We start from the raw sequence: 7396 nt of genomic DNA on the forward strand, positions 1-7396 counted from the left end.
AAAACATTATTAAAATACCAAGTGAAATAGAATTTTTCCTTTATTTGTTTTGTAGTTATCAGTTAGATCTTATTGAGGGTTTTTTTTTCCTTTTCTCTCTGTTGCTCTTTCTCCTCTCTGCACAAATCTCTCCCTGTTGCAGTAGTGTATCCCTAAAATAAAATGGCAATTACCTTGTTGTTCAGAGAGGCTGTTTTCTGTTGTTGAGATGTGAACAGCAGTGTACCTGCACAGCGCAGCCTCCTGGTCCGAGAGGAACTTTCTGTGTCTCCAAAGAGGGCAGGAAACTCACTAAAAAACTGATTAAAAAAAAAAAAAATTACAAGGAGAACAGAGACAAATGCAAGGAGCTGAAGCTGCCCCAACAACTTTCAAAGAGGTTAAAACTCCTCAGGCAGGAAAAAAATCTCCGTTTTGTCTCTGCTCTGACTTCACTGTCCCCTGCTGAGTCCTCCAAACCCCAAAGAAGAAAAGGGGCTTTTTTTGACTACAAGGAGATCACTTTTTTTATTCTAGACAATGATCCTTTCTCATTTTCTCTCCCTCTTGGTTACCTCCGGTGCTAAGATTACAAGGATGGTGGTGGCAGCCAGAGAGAGACAAACTCCCAAAAGAGAAAATTCAATTTATCTATTTTCCACTCATTTTCCTAGACATTTATGCGTATTATTAATACTAAATAGAAGATTTTTGTTCAGTATGCTCTAAGTAGCTAGGATTTTTATTTTCTTTTTTGGAGAACCACTCTCTGAGTTGCTAGGAACGAGGGAGTTTCATCTGTTTGTGTTTAGGGATTAAACTCACTACAGATGCTCCAAATCCTCAATTAAGTTCTTGCAGGTGTCAGCTGTAGTGGCACTAGAGACTTCCAAATCCTGGCACGCACGCAGTCTAGCCATAATCTAGGTTCAAAAACCTCTATAACATCATATTTCACAAGACAGCGTGAGCTCTGGGCTAGAAGAAAACCCTTTTGCCTCCCCTACCAGCTTCGGCAATATCTCAGACCCCCTCTATAAAAGGAGTGTGGCTCAAGTGGTAGCATCTATAAAACGAAGATCTATATTTAAGCTAAAATCTAATCTAACATCTATGAAACTAAAGCAGACTCTCTTCACAGAGTCTGAAAAGTAAAGGTATGGCCTAGTCCAGTTCCCCTTGGCGCCCATCCTGGATTAGTAAGAATACCCTTAACCCATGAAAAAGCAGGACGCCATTCAGGAAATTGCAGCACATGAGGAATTAGCTGTAAGCAGAGGAGATGGCAGCATCTGTGGAAGAGAATGCTGCTGTAAACAGAAACTGGCAAAATAAAGCTTAGAGAGTTGCAAATGATAAAATAGCTTTCTCTTATGCTTAAGCGGAGAAGCAGGTTTTGGGTTGACCCTGTTAGGAAAAGGACCGACACATAGAACAGCGCTAGCTGACGTGATCCTGCGTCGCGCTCTGCAGTTAGCATCCTCCAGTATCTGTAGCTACTAATTCCTAACTAAACAGGTTTCTAAACAGCAGGTTTTCCTCCTCATCTGATGAAGAAACAGATTTTTCTCTATAGTCCGCTTCTCTTCCCCAGCCTGAATGACGGTAGGTGGTAATTCTCAGCCTTGAGTGCTGCTGAGCGCTGCCTGTGCTTCACAAAGCCAGAGGGAAGGTGGGCAATGTGGTTCTCCAGATGGCTGCAACTAAACACCAAGTTAATCTTGGGAGAAGGTCAATGCTTCCGGAGAACCAGGGATTGGAAAAAATCATGCTTCACTGTTTAAGTTTTGTCCTCTGTTGCAGAGCTGGCCATTTTTTCAGTTCTTTGCCCATATCTTTGTCTCTGATTCAGCTGTCAAGATAGTCCTTAACTAATAGTGTGCCTTACAAATCACTTTTAAAAAAAGACATGCACAAAAACTGCTGTGGACCTATGGTATGCATTAGCTCAGCTGCTTTTTTCTCCTTTAAATTTAGCTGGAATAAACTTTTTTTTAATTTCTATTGCTCTGAACTTTCTACCTACAGAGATGACAGGGTTGCCCTTCACTTAGGTGTCCCAGCCGGAGAGCAACAGACAGTGGAGTGATTCCAACAAATTCACCTACAAACCCCGTGATGCCTTCTCCTCCACCGCCATGTTTAGCACACAGGTAAGAGGACTTGTTTCTCTGATTTTCATCTGCTTCCCCATCTTCAGCCTGTTTCCCTTTTCCCCCATCTTGTTTCCATCCTTGTGAAACTGCTTCCTTGAGCATTTAAAAACAAAAGAGAAAAAAGCTAGAACTCTATGGCATGATCCTCCTCCTTTCTCACCATTTTTCTAGTAAGCAATCCCTACTTTTAAAGTGGGAAGTGTGTTTGCGTTCAGCCCTTTGCTGTTGTTCCTCTGTTCCTGCTGAGATATGCTGGGGTTGGCCCTTTAGGTGTAGTTTTACTCATCTGCAGAGGGAAGAAAGCAGTTAGCTACCCTTAAAGGTGCTCAAGATCCATTTTTGAGGAATGCCTGTGGGAAAAGGGAAGATTTTGTTCAATCCCTTTTTCACTTTATCTACCCCAGGAGACCCGGGGGCTGGTGGGAAGAGACCGCTGTCCCTCGGAAGAAGGGATTGTAACCAAATCTCAGCAGAGTAACTCCATCCAGTCCCCTTCAAATCTTAAAATTAATACTTTTTTTCCTTGCTTTTACTGTAAGCCACAGGGAATTTACGGACATTTATGTACGTGGCCTAAACATGCCTTTTGAGTGGAACTGAAAGATGAGGGTGACCAAAGAGATAAAGAGTAAACACTGAGAGCCTAGGAGATGTTTTTTTAAAGCATCAAGGACCTACAGCTATCTTTCCATTAAATCCGTTTCATCACTTGGATAGGCTATTATTAGAATAAAGGTACACAAAGTCTTCTGCATCCATTACATAAAGGCCGCTAATAAATCTTGTTCAGCTCCTTGCTGGCCAGTGCCATTTCTCAGTAGAGCCATTTCATTATCGGCCTGGTGGTTGTTGACTGTGTCTCTGGCAGTCTGTGGTGGGAGTAAAATGCTGCCCTTCTGCTGTGGGATCATTTTGCATTCGCTGTGGGGACGTGTCCAAATGAACGTGCAAGCAGCAAATGGAGACTCACACCCCCTGCCTACGCACGAGCTTAGATCAAGCAGCAAAACTACCCCCAGTTTGTGTATAAATAGCATTGTATATAAAATCCCAACACTGTTAGCTTACACAAATTGTGTATGCCAATCATTCTAAAAATTCTTTCCAAGCAAGAAAATCCTCCATAAATCTAAGAGATAATCAAACACAATGTCTTGTGGTCACTCTACACCTTTGATGACCCCATCAAAGCATGCCAGTGCTTTGCCAAAATCCATGACTGTGTTTGCAAACTTTAGCTGTTCCAGAAAGTTTGTGTACCTGATGCAATGTTACTTTTATTAAAACTCTGGCTTGTTTTAGTTCCTCCTTTTAATTTAGCTAGGGTCAAGCCAGGTTTCTAGCCATTGGAATAAAGTTGAATGTGAGGAACAATCACTCCTGGAATGATACATCCTGTATCTTGTCCTTAGCTAGCAAAATTGATACTTCCCAACGATATGGGAAAGAGGGAAAAGTCATAAACTAATAATTTATTCCTGGTATTTTAAATGTTTCAAGGATTAAAGATTATGTTTAATATCACAAATTTTTAAGGCAAAGTGAAAATGTGAAATTATTCAAGGCCATTCCCCTCTGAAAATAGCTGTCCTCCAAAAATAATTAATGCATATAAAGGGCAAGCGTGTATTATTATTCCTGATTACAGATACAATAGGTTCTAGTTTTTCCATGCCTGTAGTCTGAATGATATCAAAGCACCTCACAAGGTATTTGTCCAAGTTTTTGTCTTGGCCTTAACAATCCCAATTCACTGATGAGTAATTGCAGCTTCCCTCTGGGAAGTTGCAAGCCTATGTGAAAAGAGGCGCCCCTGGTTTCCCTCCTAAAGAGGAAACCTGCATCGCAACTGGCAGTCGACACCGACCCTTTGTCAGTCTCAACACGTGAAGGGAGATGTTTAAGAGAGCGAAACGCTCCCTAAGGCCGAAGGGACCGAGTCACGGTTCACAAGCCACATCTAGCCATGAAGAGGTTGGCCAGCAATTGCCAAAGGCACAGGCTGAAATGAACAGCCAAAACTGCTTTCCAGGTTCAGTAGTTTTTCTTTCTGCTTAAGAATGAGGAGGTAGTAGTAAGTTTGACGGGCCAGGCTGCCCTTCTTTGGAGAAAACTGAAGATGTTTCAGAAACTACACTGAAGTCGAGAATTTTGTCTGGGGGTGAGAAGAATGTCTACCTGTATTCAAGCAGGTGGAGAACTTGCAATGCATTTTCTTTAAATTTGATTTCTCCTACAGCAAGCCAGCCTGTGCTACACAGCCTTGTTCACCGCTTTCCTATTCTGCTCATACCACACAGTCTTTTGTAAACAGACCAAACACCATCCAGAAAAATCAGTGAGGTTGCCTTGTTCCAGCTGCTCTGAAGTTTGCGCCAGGATTTCAGTCCTCTGATGGCTGCAAGGCTGCCAACGCCCAGCCTTAATTTATTCCACCCTCTCTCCGGGTTAAGAATACCCCCCGTAGTTATTTATCATCAAAAAGAAGAAAACAGATTTTTTGCATTAGCACAGCCAATGGGATATGTAATACTTTCCGTTTCAAAACTTACCCTGAGTAAGCCCTCCTGCAGCCCCATACGTCCCTTCTCAACGCTGTTACAAAGATTCATGTGCTTCTTTGAAACTTCCTGTTTGGGAGTTTCTTACCAACTTTCCTTTTTTTTTTTTTTTTTTGTAGACATCCCCATTTCCTGCAGTTTGTTTAATAGCTTCCCAAGCAGTCCTAGATCTGATGCTTTCCTGAAGTGCGGGGAGATAAAATCTACTTCATTTCCGTAGTCTAGTAAAGGGACTCTTCTACCCAGGAGAGCTATGCAGTGAGTCCTACAGGACCTGGTTTTAGCCAATATGCTTCATTTTGTTCTATCTGTCATTCACATCTGTATCTACCTCCATCATATGAAAAGCTTCTTTACAGTCCTGCATATTTCTGGACTTGCAATAACTATATATGGCTGTTAAGCTCACCTTTTTCCCCACGCATCTGCTCCTAAGTCAGACCTTACTAACACTATCTCAAGCGATGGACTACAATCCCTGCCTGCTAGAGATGCCCGCAATTTTGGTAGTCACGGTCTGGCGTGCCCGCCTTGCCCAAGGCTGCTGCAGCCCCGGTAGCTGGCTCTGGCGACGGGAGCTGTCCCCAGTGATGCGGGGACCTGCCCCAGCCCCTGGATCGGTGGGGCACCTACGCAGGGATTAAGGCATTCCTGACACAGCCGATTTCCTAGGAAATCACTCATCACGTTAGCCAGAACATGCAAGTTGTGCAGACGGACTGCCCAAATCGTTGAAGAGAGATCAGTGAGGCAGGGTGGGGGAAGTTATGCAAAAGTCTGGCTAGACAGACCCAAAAAAAGAAAAAACTTCAGTCCACACCCTCCACCTGGTGATCCTGATGACTGAACAACAGCGGAAACGAATTTAGTTGCCAAAAAGAGAGCTTCACTCCTTACAAGGAGCTGTGTACATTCATCCCTGTCTTTGTGGTCCTCTTAAGCACTTGCATCTCAAGTGACAGGAATGAAAGGCTGGTCGAAATTCGTCACTGGAATGAAACGCGAGTTTCCTGCCATCGCTCATCCTTTACCTCTTCCTTTCTCGCTGAATAGATAAGGAGGTGGTTCACTCCAGAAGAGTTTGTTTGCTTTATGAGGCATTTCAAGCAGAGCGCCCGAGGCTGTAAGGTTAACGCTGCCGGACGGGGAGTATTGTTCTCGACAGTCAAGTTCTGATTTGTACAAGAAGGAAAAAAGTAATTTCTCATGCTGTTTTCCCCCCTCGTAAATAGAGTTGGTTAGAAGCATTTTTTTTGCAAATGTTTTGGTGAGACATGGAAAATGTGCTGTTCTCTCTGTTTGCAATCAGCTCCTCTCATCCTTTTTTAGTTCTAACAGCAGCTATTTTGAAATAAGTCTGATTAGCCTGCTCCTAGTGTCTATTTTGGCTTATGGCATTTTAAAGTGTTTTATGGTATGTATGTACTGCATACACGATGAGTTATTTTCTTAAATATATCATCAAATATTTTTTTTCTTCTGCCCTTCCTGTCAGCTAAACAGAGATAACTGAATCTGGATGTAAATTTTATGGGTGGAGAGGGAAGGAAAAGAGGAGGTGGAGGGGGAAGGAGCAGCAAATTGTTTTGCAAAAAGCCTCTGGGCTGGAGCCATGCTTTTGTTTGAAAACATAGATACATACCCAGGGACTGCTAGTGTTAAAAATAACATAATGGTAATAATCTATGAGAAAGCCTAACTTATAGGTCATGTAACTATTAATGAAAAGCTCCTATGGCTCCTAAGTGCCCTTTGCAACATGTTTGGTTCATGTTGTCTCAGTCCACATGGTTTGTGGGATGAGGGAAACCAGCCCATAGAGGCTAATCCGGTAATTCTTGTATGTGCCTCTGTCTCCCCAGAAAATTGTCATTAATCCACTGACTAGTCCACTGAGAATCAGGAGCTGAGGTCAGGTAAGCACTGCTGCCCTGCTAGAGCCAAGCCTGGGAGCAGGCTGGGATGGGAACGGGAGAGCAACCTGCCTTGGGCAGGGCCAGGCTCCACGCTTAGGGTCTGGGTCTTGCCCCATGGAGGGAAGCTTTTCGAGGAGATTTTTCCCTGCTAGGCTACAAGTGGTGGAAACCCTGCCCACAAAAGAGAGGTGAAACGGTTTTTATAGCCGCTCGTGCTTGCACGTCCCTGGATTATTCAGATACTGCAATGATGAATGCAGTAACACTTGCAAGTTACTCGGCTACTACGGTGTTGCAAGCTATATGAGGTAATACAGAAATATTTCATTCATTTCCAGGGACCAGCTCACTGGCCCTTTTCCAGCAGCGCTGTAAACTTGTAAAATTGATGGATCAGTTTCCCGAGGGTCTTTATTACCAAGACTTCTGACTTCTCAGCAACTGGAACAGCCTTGTAAACTATTCAGACCATGCAAGATGCTTAAAATAAGCTTACAATTAGTGTTCCCTAGGGTTTTGTGCTGGGCTGCTTTTCCCAAAGACTCTTTTCTGTCATATTTAGCACAGGAGAATTGGATGCAACTCTCTTGGGGCTTATCTCTGTCAACAGGAAAAGGGCACTTCTGAATGAAATTAAGTGCTACCACTCCCTTCCTCAAAGGCAAAAAAACCCTGCAATGAGTGTAAGTTATGTCTCGGGTTGATTTGACAAATCCCAAACTTTGGGATGACTTGGATCTGGTTCCAATGAGGCTTAGCATAAATATGTGTATAACTGAGTTTC

General features: G+C 43.1%; 1 long non-coding RNA gene across 1 annotated transcript; it reads right to left on the minus strand.

The window, feature by feature from the left end:
• Window positions 1-265: 265 nt before the first annotated feature.
• Window positions 266-2104, minus strand: LOC142408698 (uncharacterized). The gene is made up of 3 exons (XR_012775378.1): window positions 2084-2104; window positions 805-902; window positions 266-299 (listed from the first exon to the last, which is right to left on the minus strand). It is a non-coding gene; the product is annotated as an uncharacterized LOC142408698 (long non-coding RNA).
• Between the last annotated feature and the right edge of the window lie 5292 nt (window positions 2105-7396).

The sequence above is a fragment of the Mycteria americana genome, chromosome 4 (assembly GCF_035582795.1).
Source record: "Mycteria americana isolate JAX WOST 10 ecotype Jacksonville Zoo and Gardens chromosome 4, USCA_MyAme_1.0, whole genome shotgun sequence".
Classification (NCBI taxonomy): domain Eukaryota; kingdom Metazoa; phylum Chordata; class Aves; order Ciconiiformes; family Ciconiidae; genus Mycteria; species Mycteria americana.